This window comes from Rhamphochromis sp. 'chilingali' (assembly GCF_963969265.1).
Source record: "Rhamphochromis sp. 'chilingali' genome assembly, chromosome: 2".
NCBI lineage: Eukaryota > Metazoa > Chordata > Actinopteri > Cichliformes > Cichlidae > Rhamphochromis > Rhamphochromis sp. 'chilingali'.
Window position 1 is genome coordinate 13,170,255 of NC_137930.1, and position 14,798 is coordinate 13,185,052.

Below are 14,798 nucleotides of genomic sequence, written 5' to 3' on the forward strand. Positions count from 1 at the left end.
TAAAGTATATTCTCCCTTTTATCATTTTATAATTATGATGATAAAAGTAATTTATATTTTGGATCCAGTTTTCCAATTGAAAATGGATGATGTGTTTTTATTAAAATTATCTTTTCAAAAATTATTTTTATTTTAGTTTTAAGATTTGAGTGCATATACAGTGATTATACGCACTGTGAAAAAGTTTATTTCCATGTATATTTGCAGATGTTTTAATAAATGCTGCACCTATTTTACCAGCAAAATATAAACAAAAAATAAAATAAAAATGACATTCAATTATTCTACATTTAAATTTGACATTTGAAATTATTTTTTTAAAATCTGGGTTTTTGTGTGAATTGCTTAAATGTAAATAATACTTTATTTACATTAAGTACCTATTTTTGGAAATTCAAAATATGAGACATATATGCTTCAATGCCAAACAAAGCATATATATATATATATATATATATATATATATATATATATATATATATATATATATATATATATATATATATATATATATATATATATATATATATATTTTTTTTTTTTTTTTTTTCTCTCTGGTAACGGTGGTCCCCGTGGTAATCGGAGCACTAGGTGCGGTGACTCCCAAGCTAGGCGAGTGGCTCCAGCAGATCCCAGGAACAACATCGGAGATCTCTGTCCAGAAGAGCGCAGTCCTGGGAACAGCTAAGATACTGCGCAGGACCCTCAAGCTCCCAGGCCTCTGGTAGAGGACCCGAGCTTGAAGGATAAACCGCCCGCAGGGGCGTGCTGGGTGTTTTTTTATATATATATATATATAGATAGGAGGGAGACGAGCTTGGGAGTCACCGCACCTAGTGCTCCGATTACCACGGGGACCACTGTTACCTTCTCCCTCCACATCCTCTCGAGCTCTTCTCTGAGCCCTTGGTATTTCTCCAGCTTCTCGTGTTCCTTCTTCCTGATATTGCTGTCATTCGGAACCGCTACATCGATCACTATGGCCGTCTTCTTCTATTTGTCTACCCCCACTATGTCCGGTTGGTTAGCCACCACCATTTTGTCCGTCTGTATCTGGAAGTCCCACAGGATCTTAGCTCGGTCATTCTCCACCACCCTTGGGGGCATCTCCCATTTTGACCTCGGGACTTCCAGGTTATACTCGGCACAGATGTTCCTGTACACTATGCCGGCCACTTGGTTATGGCGTTCCATGTATGCCTTGCCTGCTAGCATCTTGCACCCTGCTGTTATGTGCTGGATTGTCTCTGGGGCATCTTTACACAGCCTGCACCTGGGGTCTTGCCTGGTGTGATAGACCCCAGCCTCTATGGATCTTGTACTCAGAGCTTGTTCTTGTGCTGCCATGATTAGTGCTTCTGTGCTGTCTTTCAGTCCAGCTTTGTCCAGCCACTGGTAGGATTTCTGGATATCAGCCACCTTCTCTATCTGCCGGTGGTACATACCGTGCAGGGGCCTGTCCTTCCATGATGGTTCCTCGCCTTCCCCCTCTTTCTTGGGTTTCTGCTGCCTGAGGCATTCACTGAGCACGCTGTCAGTTGGGTCCATCTTCATGATGTATTCGTGGATGTTTGTTGTCTCATCCTGGACTGTGGTGCTGACACTCACCAGTATGGTGACCATATTTTGATTTCCAAAAAAGAGGACACTTGGCCTATTCATGAAGAACTTTAATAATGCTGTTTGCTTAAAGCCATTTTCGGTTAGCCATTCCGGGTGTCTCTCGTCAACTAGCAGCTGGTTCATTGGTGCTGCCAGATGCTTGTGGAGTGCAGTCAGCTTCTTCAGCCAGTAGGCGTGAACCATGTCAGGGCCTGGTGCTGTCCAACTCTTCATATTGGAGACCCTTTCTTGGATGTCTGCCACTGTGATGGTTACTGGACCCTGTTCGGGGAGGTTGCTGTGGTCTGTCCTCAGATCCACTAGCCACTGAGCATTGCTGTTATGGGTTGCATCCTTCTCCCATATGCTCTTCCAGTATTGTTCCGTATCCAGCCTTGGTGGTGCTGTTCCCATATTGTTCCCCTGCCACTGAGACTACACCTTGGCTGGTTCAGTGGAGAACAGCTGGTTTATTCGCCTTAGTGATGGAGTTTCTACTTTTGTTCTTTTTAGATAACATTTATTGTGCATTTAAAATACCTTAAAACATTTAAATGCATTAATTCATGGTGTGAAGCCCTGATTTTGCTTGTTAATTAAAGAATTAAAGTCATCTTAAGGGTACATGTAAGGTTATTTAGTAAATGAATTCCATTTTTGAGGTACAATTTCCATTTGGCATGCAAATCCCTCAAAATATCTTTTGTTCACATCTGAAAACATTCTAGATTTTAATTTAAAGCAATATCATAATGACTTATTAAATATACCATAAACAATTACTTGTCTTATTCTTTTCAAAATAAATATATTTAAAAATATGATTAATGATATGTTTTCCAGTTATTAGTTGAACCAAGTGATCACTATGTTAAAAATGTGCATTTATTGTTGTGCATGTTTAAAGTTTTTTGATAAAGAGCCAGGTTTTAGGTTGTAGTAAATTCAGCCTGGTGAAGTTTCATTTTCAGAGGCAGCTGATTGCTGATTATTTGGTTTAGCTATAATGAGATGCATTAGAGTGGTGTGGCACAGAAATTTAATACTCCAAGCAATCCTTTCTCCACCAGGCAACTACCAAGTGTGAGCTAAATTTTGGGGAATCTTTTTTTCCTCTAACAGCTATGAAATCTTATCATTTTTACTTCTGAAATTTGTTTTTACTTCTGACAATTGGTGTCTTGTCAGATGATGTTTGCGCAGTTTTTCCACATGATTCCATTGATTTTTCTCTGCCGGCCCATCCAATATCCGCAGCTCTCGTGCCCTTCGTGTTGCACTGCTTGTCACTTATTTTAATATGGCTGTTTTTCATGGTGCGATGATAAAGCCATTATCTACCCTATTCAAAAACTGTCACACGCTGCCACAGAGCGGGTAACAATTAATTTTCTCCAGTGATGATACCTCAGCGAGTCCCTGGTTTGAGATAAAATTTCTTTGTCAGCTTTTATATGAAAATGTATATTTCACAAACGAGTGTGCACCATTCAATTTGGCACACATAGCTGTGCTCACAATCCATCTGATTCCCTTCAGTGGGGTCCCAGAGCTGTCAGCTGGTGAGTCAGTGGGATGCTATGGGTTGTGACAAACTGCAGCAGATGATAGCTGAGAGGTGATGGTGAGCGATTGTGGTGCTCTGTTGGCAGCTGAGAATTTGCCATTATATAAGTAATCCACCACATTTCACCTAAATGCAATTTTTTGTGTTTGGCTACACTTTGCAAAAAAGTTAAAATGTGGCTACCATTTTTGTGAAAACACTCAAATTTGGTTTTTTGAATCACACTGCATAAAAATAAAAAAAAAAATAAAAAATACACACAGTAAAATAAAAACCAAAACGTAACTGCTACATAAAAGTTGATGATGGGTCCATGAGTTTAACATATTTAGACCATATTTAGACCACTTGTCATAAAAACAAAGAAACTGTCATGGGACCGAACAGACTCAAGTGCAGACTCAGAGTTCTTAGAATGAAAATCAAAAGTTTATTTACAATCACCAGGTGAAATATATACAAAGTGCAGGGGTCGGGGTTGAATTTCAAGAAAATAGGTCGGGGTTCCACGGGAAGGAGGGGGAAGGTCCATACACAAAGTCACTATCACACACGCCATGCTCCTCTCCAATGTATACTCCACAGTCATCTTCTGCGAAAACACACTCTCACTCCACACCACCCTGCCAAACTCAGGAATCAAGGGAAGGTAAACAGGAGCAGGTCCAGGGTACCTATGTACAGGGAAACACACAGTCAGAAACAAGCAAGTGATTCGTACAGAGCCTAGGATTTGCTGGGGCTGCACTGACTCAGGTTACTCAATGATCCAACGGGGAGAAGTACTGAGCCACTGCCTTAAACAGTGGCCAGAAAACCAGGTTATTGAGCGGCAGGTGGTTAATCACTCCAGGTGTGTGGGCCAAAGGCAGGAACCTGTGACGAGTTCCAGCCAGGCAGGAGACAGGAGAGTGAGATAGAGAGAGCGGAGAAAAACAATAACAACATATGGGCTGACGCTGAGCCAGTCGAAGAGATGCAGGGGTCTTCCGGTTACTCACCAGGCTTGTCAGGATACTGGCGATGAGAGTCCCACAACATTGTCTTATCCAGGACAGCAGCCCGTGGGATCCAGGAGCGCTCTTCAGGGACGTAGCCCTCCAACAAATGCTGGAACTCCCTAACCCCGCCTAAAGTCCATGATGCAAGTAAAGGAGCAGGTTGGAAGCCTATCCACGACCTGGGTGGGTGGAGGGATCCTGGAATGAGGGCACAACGGACTGGAGAGAATAGACTTTACTTGTGAGACGTGCAAAACATTGTGTATTCCTCATGTTGCGTGGGAGTTTGAGTCTTACAGAGACAGGATTTACCAGAACTGAGACTTCAAAAGATCCAACATAGTTTGAGGTGAGCTTCTTGGATTCTGAATGTACCGGGAAGAAACGTGTGGAGAGCCAAACCTGGCCGACGGAGTATTCCGGTGCGGGAGCTCGGTGCTGGTCTGCAATGCGCTTGTTGCGCTCCTTGGTGCGCAGCAGCGCTGCCCGAGTGGCCCACCATACCTGCGCAGATGAGACTGAAGAGGCGGAACAGAATGCTCACCTTTGATTCTGGGAAAAAGCAGTGGTTGAAAACCCAAAAGGCCTCAAATGTGGTTAGAGCGGTGTTATAAGCATACTCAATCCAAGGCAGCTGCTCACTCCAGATGACCTGATTGGATGAGGCGACGCAGGGCAGAGTGGCCTCCAGCTCCGTCTGCCTGCTACTCTATGGATGAAACCTAGAAGAGAGACTGACCTTGGACTAAGGAGCAGAACTCCTTCCAGACCTGAGAAGTAAACTGCGGTTCCCGGCCCAAAACAATGTCCTTCCATGAAGGCAAAAAAACCATGGGTGGTGAGTAGCTGCGCAGTCTCTAAGGCAGTAGAAAGCTTGCATAGGGCCACAAAATGTGCTGCTTTGGAGAAATGATCAACAATAGTAAGAATTGTGTTGTTACCTGCTGAGAGGAGTAGGCCGGTGACAAAATCCAGGGCAATGTGTGACCAGAGCCGGGGAGGTGTTGACAGAGGTTGCAATAATCCCGCAAGTGGCTGATTTGATGGCTTGTTCTGGGCTTGAACAAGGTTGAACAGGCAGTCATATATTAGTGGGCATCCCGGGATAGACCAAAAGAAGTGGCGCTGCAAGAAGGTAGTGGTGCGGTGTACTCCAGCGTGACAGGTGAGGTGGGCTGTGTGAGCACAGTGAGGTACCTGAGACCGGATGGAGACAGGACTGAAAAGCCGCCCCGATGGACCATTTCCAGGGTTCGAGTTGGTTTGCTGGGCTTCCCGATTCTATTTCCCAGGTGACGGCTCAGATTAAGCAAGAGACAGGAAGTACTGGTGCTGGGTTCTGTTTGTTGTCGGTGACGAAAAACTGGTGTGACAAGGCGTCTGGCTTGACTTTGTGAGATCCCGGCCTGTAGGTAATCGAAAAACAGAAACAGGTGAAAAACAGGGCACATCTGGCTTACCGGGCATTCAGTCGCTTAGCTGACTGCAGTCAGTTTTCTCGGTCAGAATCCAGAAATCAATAGAGTAGTCAGCCATACTTTGTCTTCCTTTTTTAAGGTTTAGCAAACGATGTGCGGCTGCTGTCTTGCTGGAGTCTTTGTCAAACACATTCCTAAACTTAGAGAGAAACTCAGAGTAAGCAATTTCTGGGTTGGCTTTAAGAGCAGTCTGAGCTCACTTGATCGTATAATCACACAGTAATTGCACAAAGAAAGTTATTTGCGCTCCATCTTCCCCGTATGGGTGCCTCTGCTGGCAGAAAAAAGTGAACACGGGGTTTGAAATGCTGCACATTTGTCCAACTCACCTGAAAAAGGTGTGGGTAGGTGCCTCTCCAGAGATGCTGATAAGAAGAGACCTTTTGTCAAAGTGAGATGGAAAACTCCCTTTTAAAATAAAGAGACCTCTGGCAGAACCAGGCTCAAGGAAAGGCAGCCATCTGCAATGACCGCTTGGGTGTGAGGTACGAAGACAGGACAAAGACACGCTGTGGAAGAGAGCTAGTGATGAATAATTAATGATTAAATGCAGTGAGCAGTGTAAAACACAATAGATTTAAATGTATTCAACAGAAAAATGGCAAAAAGAACTGAATAACAAGTAATCTCCAGCCAGCCCACTGTCATGGTTCTAGGTCTTTGACCCAGTGTTTAGTGCTTTGTGTTCTGGACTTGTGTGTTTATTTTTGTTTTGCTTATAGTTAATAGTGGGTTATGTTTCCTTGTTTAGTTTTCTTGTTTTATTTCAGGCAACTCATGTTTATTTTACATCGTTTAGTTCCTTTTGTGTTCCCCTCTTGTCCCTCAGTCCTTTCATTGTGTTAGTTTCTACCTTACCAAGTCGGTCTTGTTGTCATGTCCCATCTGTCACAGTCTTCATGCCTGTGTTATGTCTTTAGTGTCCTGCTAGTCTCCCCAACCCGTCCCTTAGTCTTTTCCTCGCTCTCTCCCTCCGTCTTTTGGGCCGATCATGTCTATCTGTCATGTGTTTGTTACTCTTCCCACATCAAGTTGTGTGTTTTGGTCTGCTTCTCACTTTGTTTCCTGCCTTATTTTGACAGTCCCTCATCTCATGTGCATTGTGTTCAGTTTCACTTCCTCTGTCTTGTTATGCCTGATTTGTTACTCCTGTTATCCCAGCTGTTTCCACTTTCCTGATCACCCTGTTGTGTTGTCCCAGTCTCCCCTTTTCATTTGCTGGAACATCAGTTCATCTCATCTCTAGGTTTGCATGACACTCACACTGAATATGGTGGACTAGGAACTGTAATCAACACATGATTTGTTATTAGTAAATAAAAATGTTAAAATTGAGATTTTATCACTGATAAAATAACAGAAAAATAATTTCTCGCTTAGAACCACTCACCCACCCACACACACAGACAGGCATCTTTTTTCCACTTTTCACCTTTTCCCTGTGTTGCTGTCATTGTCCCGGGTCGCTGACCCAGCGTTCTGAGTTTATTGTTATTACTTTCTAGTTTCTTCTGATTTTGTATTAGTTCTTAGGGTTTGGTTCTTCTGTTTAGTGCTTTATTACTCCTACCTGTGTTCTCCCCCCTGTGCTCTGTTCGTGTCCCTGAGTTTGTGTTGTAAAACAGTCTGTGAGTTTCCTGTTTTACTTTGAAGGTCTGTGTCTCATTGTGTCTAATTATGTTCAGCTGTGTTCCCCTCTGGTGTGTCATTCCTTTGTTATCTTGTGTGTATTTATAGTGTGTGCCTGTCTGTGTTTGTTGTCGGCTCATCTGTGTAAACCTTGGTAAACCTTCGCGTCTCTCTGCTCTCCATTCTCTGTGTCATCTCTGTGTATCTTCCCATGTCCTCATGTTTTCAGGTTTGTTCATTAGTTTTTCCCAGTCTAGGTTTTAGTTGCTCCCTGTTCCTTATTTCCTGTTTTTGTACTTTGCCATCACTATAAGTAAATGCTCACTCACACTCCAGCAAGTATCTGCATTTTGGGTCCTTTTCTCACAACACCACACGACTGCTGCCCCAGCCGTAACAGTTGCTGCTCTTTTCTGTCTTTTGTAGAGTGGTGTGGTGGTCTGCTGACTTTATAGCTTGTGGAAATTCTGATAAAACAACAGGGATTTAAGATGACTATGATTTTATGTTGATGATTTATGTATAAAAATGTATGGTTAGCAGTAGAACCTCTACTTTCCCACACTGCCAAGTGGTGGGGAGAGCAACACTCGATCTCTTCTGAATCCTCTGAGCCTGAGCATTGACAGAGCTGCTGGGGAGAAAACATTTTTCACTATGAAATATGCATGGTGTATTCAGCACAAAATATGTCACCGCTATTCCAGTCCGAACTGCTTTCCATGATCTGTCTTTTATGAAAAATGCATGTGTTGTTGTGCCTCAGAACTTCAGTGCAGCCAAACTTGAGTTCGATTAGGGAGAAATCAAAGCACAGATTCTCAGCGAGGAATAATTCATCTTCATTGAGATGCGTTTGCTTTCCCAAAACTTGTGTGATAGTGAATAAAGGGGAGATTCTTCTTCTTTTGCACAAGAATCCCCCCATATCCTCAGGCTTAGCATGAAGATACACAAAAGAGAATAACAGCCTGCAATGAATTCCCTTCTGTGTAGAGTCCCCTCTGCAGCATCAGTCCTGAAAATACACTGGTTAATTATTACCACACATAACCAAGGGATAAAAAGTTTGTAGAAAAGCTTCCTATAAAACAAAACACACTTTAATAAAGGATAGAACTAAGTTTTGAAGTGTGGATATTGTGTTTGTCTCTTTCCTTTAAAGGAGTAGATTTATGGACCTGCTGAATTTCTCGTCCTCCACCCCTGACAACTATTAATTACCTACACCTGGATTAGCAATACCTGATCTGCTATAATTAATAACCATAAACCTTTGGGACTTTTAAGTAGCCAGTCACATTTGTTTCTGTGGACACTGATGGACAACCACCTTTAAGGACCGGAACAAGTCAGGCATGTCTAACAAATGGTTAAACACTCCTGTTTTTCCTTGTTTCCTAGCTGCTTTTTTTTTCTTCACAGAAAGCCATGTGATGTGTGCAGAACTGTAGTGCCTCTTTTTCCCACACGCTTAAGGTCTAAGTCTTAATGACCACTTAAGCTAATGTTGTCCAGTAGGCTGCATTTATGGTTTTGAACCTGCAAGTGGTGCTGCAAGCCACTGAACATGTACAAACTATGTTTCTATTCTGCTTCTCCTTCAGCAATCATAGGACAGTGTCTGCAAAACAGAGTAGTACGACAATTAAGACAATGGACGGGACAGAATGAGGCCTTCTGTGTATTCAATTATACTCCCCTCCAGCGCACCGACACCCATACACCCACACATGCCTTATTATTCCCTTCAACTGTTTAACCGCCATCCGCTTAAATTAAAGCCCTTCACCTCCTGTCATTTTATGTTTCCCCATCAAAGAAAAAAACAGCTGAAGAAACCTAAAAAAAACAACAATTGTAGATGGATTTAAATGTTTTGTCTTTTTGTGAGCAGAAAAATCACTCCGTTACTACAACTGCAAGCTTTGTGAGTTTTTTTCTTTGTTTTTGCACTCTTGTTCTAAAATCTCCCATAAGTCTTCACCTAAGTTAAGCTCAGATGATTATGAAGGCCATAGCAATAGCAAATGAATCACATCCTTTTCACAGAGACCCGCCATGCTCAAATTCTTTTCATGGAAGCAACCATGCAGCAATCAGGGTAGGAACCTTTTATATTCAGATAAAGGCTATCATTCAGAAAAAGGTTGTATTGATTTGCAGTAATTGTTCCCTCTCAGGGGACAGCTGAACTCAAGCTAAGCTCCCTATACCACTGCAAAGCTGCCAGGTGCACTCACTATGGGTTTTAGATTTTTCCTTGAATTTGTCACAAGTCTGCATTGAATCATAGCATTAGTTGATGCAAGACATGAATATCAGCTAATCTAATTGCCAACCCACATCTGATATCTTTCTGTCCTTTCAGATTGTCAAATGTCATTTTAAATGAACTACATGCTCTATCTGACTTAATCAGCGCCGTATCCTACCCACAGAACTGACTGACGTGAGAAAAATGGAAAGATCAGTCTTCTTTTCAATGTTATGTTAAAGATAAAACTGATGATTACAACTTGAGTGTGCTTGTCATGACAACTAAAGATGGAGGCTGTAGGTCTTCTCCTCCTTTCACTGCTCACACATTACTGGCTGCTCCAGTTGTCTTAATTAATAGAGAGTGAAATACAGGTCAACTGATATTGACCCATCACAGATGTATTGCTGTTGGCATCTATGAACTCCAGTGTGTACTAATAGTAAAAAATGCATACATTAGGGTAGAAATGGTGTAATCCTATGACATTTGTTCAGCACAAGGGCTCAAATGCCATTACAATTTTTCTGCACGACTTCTGCAGGTCAAAGTAGCATCACAAATGAGCAAATGATGGTGATTAAACGGAGAAGTGTCTTCATGCTCTGCTGTTTAGTTGTTTGTAAAATCTGTTTCTGGAAAGTTGCAACATAACTTCAATATATTGCATTCATAAAAGCAAAGAATATCAGCCAACATAACAATCATCCCTCAAAATTTACACTGTCCTAAAGAATTCAGTGCAGGGCAGCTTTTTTTTGTCATTTACATGTACAGACAAAAGAAACTGGACACTGACATACATTTTTAACATAACAAGCAGGAAAAGTGTAATTTTAAATACTGCAGAGCGTCTTTTTTTTCTTCTGTTTTTTTAAAAAAAAATGTAAATCATAATTTGTCTTAAGTAGATCCACCTGAGCTTTCAGGAAAAAACAAGACTTTTGATGATAAAGTGGATGCTATTTACAGATGAACACCTGGAAAATATGGAAATTCAAAATTGACACGTAAGTAGCATTAAGTATTCTATCAGTTGAACACATATGCAGACAAAACACTGCTGAATGTGTGTGTTTGTGTCTGTCTGTCTGTCTGTCCGTCCCTGTTTTCTACACATTCATTTGCTGCCAGCAGCCTTAGTGGCAATTACGAATGACCCGGCTTAATGTAGTGAGGAGATCAGTACACCACGTTAAAAATCATCACACCCTCCCCCACACATATTTAGAAACATATGTGACAGACTTAACAAAGGACTATAGAGCTGAGCATGAAAGCTTGATCATGAACACACTGAGCCAAATCCTACATGTCCATTTAAATCTTAATGTCCGCCATACTCTGTTCCTGTAGGTTTGTCTTTGTGCAGATGAGTCTGGTTCCTATTTTCACCCATTAGGAGCAGCTCTGACTTGATGGTAGGTGACTGATGCTGCTAAAAGAGCCTGGGGCCATGTTCTTGTAAGCATTATAATGTGTGTTTCGTCATGGCAGCACTCACATGAATACTGCAGGCAGAAGGTGGGAACGCAGCAGAATGTGCTGTTGAAAACTGTTGTCATTGCATAAAGCGGGAAGGCACTGGTGGCCCTGTGACCTCAATACAGTGCAAAAACAAACAACCAGATACTGAAATTTAGCTGTTTGCACAGAAAAGGATGGAACTGCATTACTCAACTAATGGGATTTCCAGGGAACACTGAAATCTTGAGAACAAAATATAACAAATCAACCACTTTTAGCACTGTAAATTCCATCCACTATATTGTGAACTACAAAACCCTCATGTGACATACCAAAATCTAGTCTCTAGAACCTGTATGTCCCATACATATAATCCATAAAAGCTTAAAAGCTTCTCAATGCAGCTTGCAGTTGTTGTATTTGTAGCATAGTTTTTGTATATACTTGCTGCATGTTTGTAGCGCATATCTGTACTTAACTGTGTCTATAAGTTGCTGCTGTGTATGTGTAGAAATACAAATAAATCCTGGCAATCTTCAAAAGATACTCGCAAGATATTGATATTCTACCGTACAGTGCAACCTTTTGTGAAGCTTTACGATATTGAATTAGGGGCTCAAGAGTTCTTTACACAATTCATATCCATTGACATTTTGTGGGCTCACGGGTTGCACATTTGTGCCCCAGTGGAGAAAGCAATCGATGGCCTCAGCATTTCTCTGTGGACCAACGCTATTGTGCAGGACAGGACCGTGTTTGCCACACAAGGCAGCATCCTGTCCCTGTGCAGCCAATGGAAGAGCTGTTGCACAAAACTCTGTAGATGCACACAACGGGAAAAGGTGGTCAAGATGCTGCTTACTCATCTATTCTGCTCACGTTTGGACCAAGAAGGCAGACAGACAACACAGGGAGGGTGGGAGCCTCCTTCACAGCTAAAACCCCCAGATGTCATGGAGGGGGCAACGCATCATTGCCATGGAAACCAACCCTCAGTAATATTTGATTTTGATCATCAGCAAGGCTTTGATGAGATCCCACTCGCCTGCTTTCTGCTCTCCAGGTGACAGGATTTTCAAAGTTGGGAAGCAACCTGGAACAGATTGTAGTCATTCAGCTCTTGTAGGGACTAGAATTAGATTTAGCTCTGGTGATAATTGAACTGGGGAAAAGATGACTCCATTGTGATGTTTTCTCCTTTCCTTTCCATATGGGGTGCTTCTCAATCAACAGTTGTGCGCATTAACTTGGGCACCCCTGTACAAACTGCATATTTAGTTGATTGTTTTTTTTTAAGCAAAGTAAACCACAAAACCAGACAACAAAACTAAACATTGGGTAGGACAAGCTTTCTGGAACCAGTGAAAAAATACATGGTTTCTGCAGCACATTTTGTAATGAATGAATGTGAAAGAGGCAAGATGTTAGTTTGTTTATTTTTTCTGTATTAACTCCCTGTTTTGCAATCAATAAAAAGATTTTCTCACACCCCAAGGTATTTGAAGTGAGTGAACCATGGCCATAATTAAAAAGATTTTGTGTTCAGTGCTCTATATTAATCATCTGTGAAAGGCTTAAAGATATTCACCCATACTTCATCACTCTTCAGTGATAGCCCTCTTATAACGCTTCAGCTTGTTCTTTAAAATAGTTGGTGAATTTTGTGCTGTGCTTTAGGTCATTGTCCTGTTGAATGAGTTAACTTCTGATGAGTTTTATTTTCTTAAGGTGGGCAAATTTTGCTTATTTCCTGTTCCATAATTTTATTCATCAGCTCTGGTATTTGAGTAGCTTTCTATATGACAGCTACTGAAATATGAGTAAAAGAAATTGCTGTTTATGTTTATGCTGTTTTCATTACGTGAGACTTTGTCCACATTTACTATGAGTCGCACCAGTGTAATAGTGTGTGATGACTAATTGATATTTGCATATATCTTTAGATAGAAATATATATTTCTTGAAATTAAGTGGAAGTGCAATGGATCTTTTATAGTGCCCTTCAAAGAACCCAAGGTACCTTAACACTAAAATTCAAAGGCCAAAAGACTCAGTGAATAAGTGACATTTCAACTGTTTTTGTAAATGCATGAGACAGGACATTGTAGATCTTAGATGGGAGCCTGTTTCAGTGAGTGCTGCCAGTCTGTCCCTAAAAGACTGCAGTCTGCTGTGGTGGATGAAAAGTCCTTGTGCATGGAACACAGAGTCTGGGAGGTATAGAGAAAGAAAAGGCACAATAAGTACTAGGACCGAGCTCAAGTGGAGATTTGTAAGTAAAGAGGAGGATTTCATAGGAGATACAGAATTTAACTGGGAGCGATTGAGCATATATAAGGTTGGGAAGTGAGAACTTTAGCAACTTAGTTTTCAACCTACTATAGCTTGTCTGGACCTCTGGAAAGCAGACCGCACAGGACACCATTGTTGTAGTCAAGGCAGAAGATGTTAAAGACCTGAATGATGGTTTGAACTGCAGAACGTTAGAGAGTTATGGCTGAAGGTGGTAAAAGTCAGATTTATAGATGAGAATGATGTGTGACAAGGAGAAGGTAGAGTCCAAAATCATACCCAAGCTGCAGACCTCCAAAGATAGTGAGATAGAGCAGCCATTGACCATTGATATTGAATGACTGACCTCTGCCTTGATATGTCAAGGCAGAGGTCAGACATTCTTTGGAGAAGCGAGAATGTGTAACAATGTGTTCTCATCAGAATCCCAGTATGAATGCTCTCTGTGCACAACATGAACCTGGTTTATCCAGGTGTTGTTTTGCAGGCTTCAGGACCTTTGTGATGAGCTTTCAGGTAGGTTTCCTACACTGAAGACTCTCTTAAAACCTGCTTTGTGGATCAGCTTTCACAGTTCCATTTAATTCTCTGATATTTCAGAGAGTGAAAACTGGAAACTGGAAGGTCACTTGGATAAATTTTTAGCCATTTCCTACTTTGTAGGCATGAACCTCACTTCAATATAAGTTCTTCTGCCAGTTTCTTAGAGGACATTATGGGTGTTGTAGATTACTAAAAGGTCTGAACATTCAGAGATTTGATTTAAGTCTGAAGTGGTGTGAGCTTACAATGCCTGATAACAATTCTTGACGTACTTTAGGAGGACTAAACAGAAAGTTAAAGCTCATTAGCACAATGTTGCCCACATTTTGTCACATGGCACAATTAGGTGAGGCAACTTTTGCATACAACTACGCATATTTTTCCCAGGCACCTCTCAATGCTAAAATACCAGCTCACAATATGTAACATGTACCCAGTGCACAGTGAAATACTGTGCAATCACTGCTCAAATGTGGTGCCGAATTACATCATTACCAATAGGCAGAGCTACAGAAAACAACACACCTGAGTCATGAACAACATAAAGATTACTGTATCTAATACTGTGCACAAACCCTACTGCCTGCAATATGAACCTTTGTGTCTAGACGCCCATTACCCGCCTGCACCTAAAACAGTGGAATCAATACCATTGCAGGGAGTCATAATGGCCCAATTACTGTTTGTAGGTTTGTCAATGCCACGTCTCTGAGGACGCCTGCAAAAGGCCACACAAGCATGCAGTGTGCAGAGTAATGCCATAAATTTATAATGGTGTGAACATGTTTGTGTGTTGGATTTTAGTTTTTGAACTGCAGCACTGTGACATTTAGAAGAAAAACGTAAGCAAGCTGCTGTGTTAAGGCCTACGCTCATGTTGTGGCACTGGGCTTGAAAAGACAACAGAAACTACTCCCGGTGCACTTGAATGTAAGCTAAGATAATATGTCAAATATAGC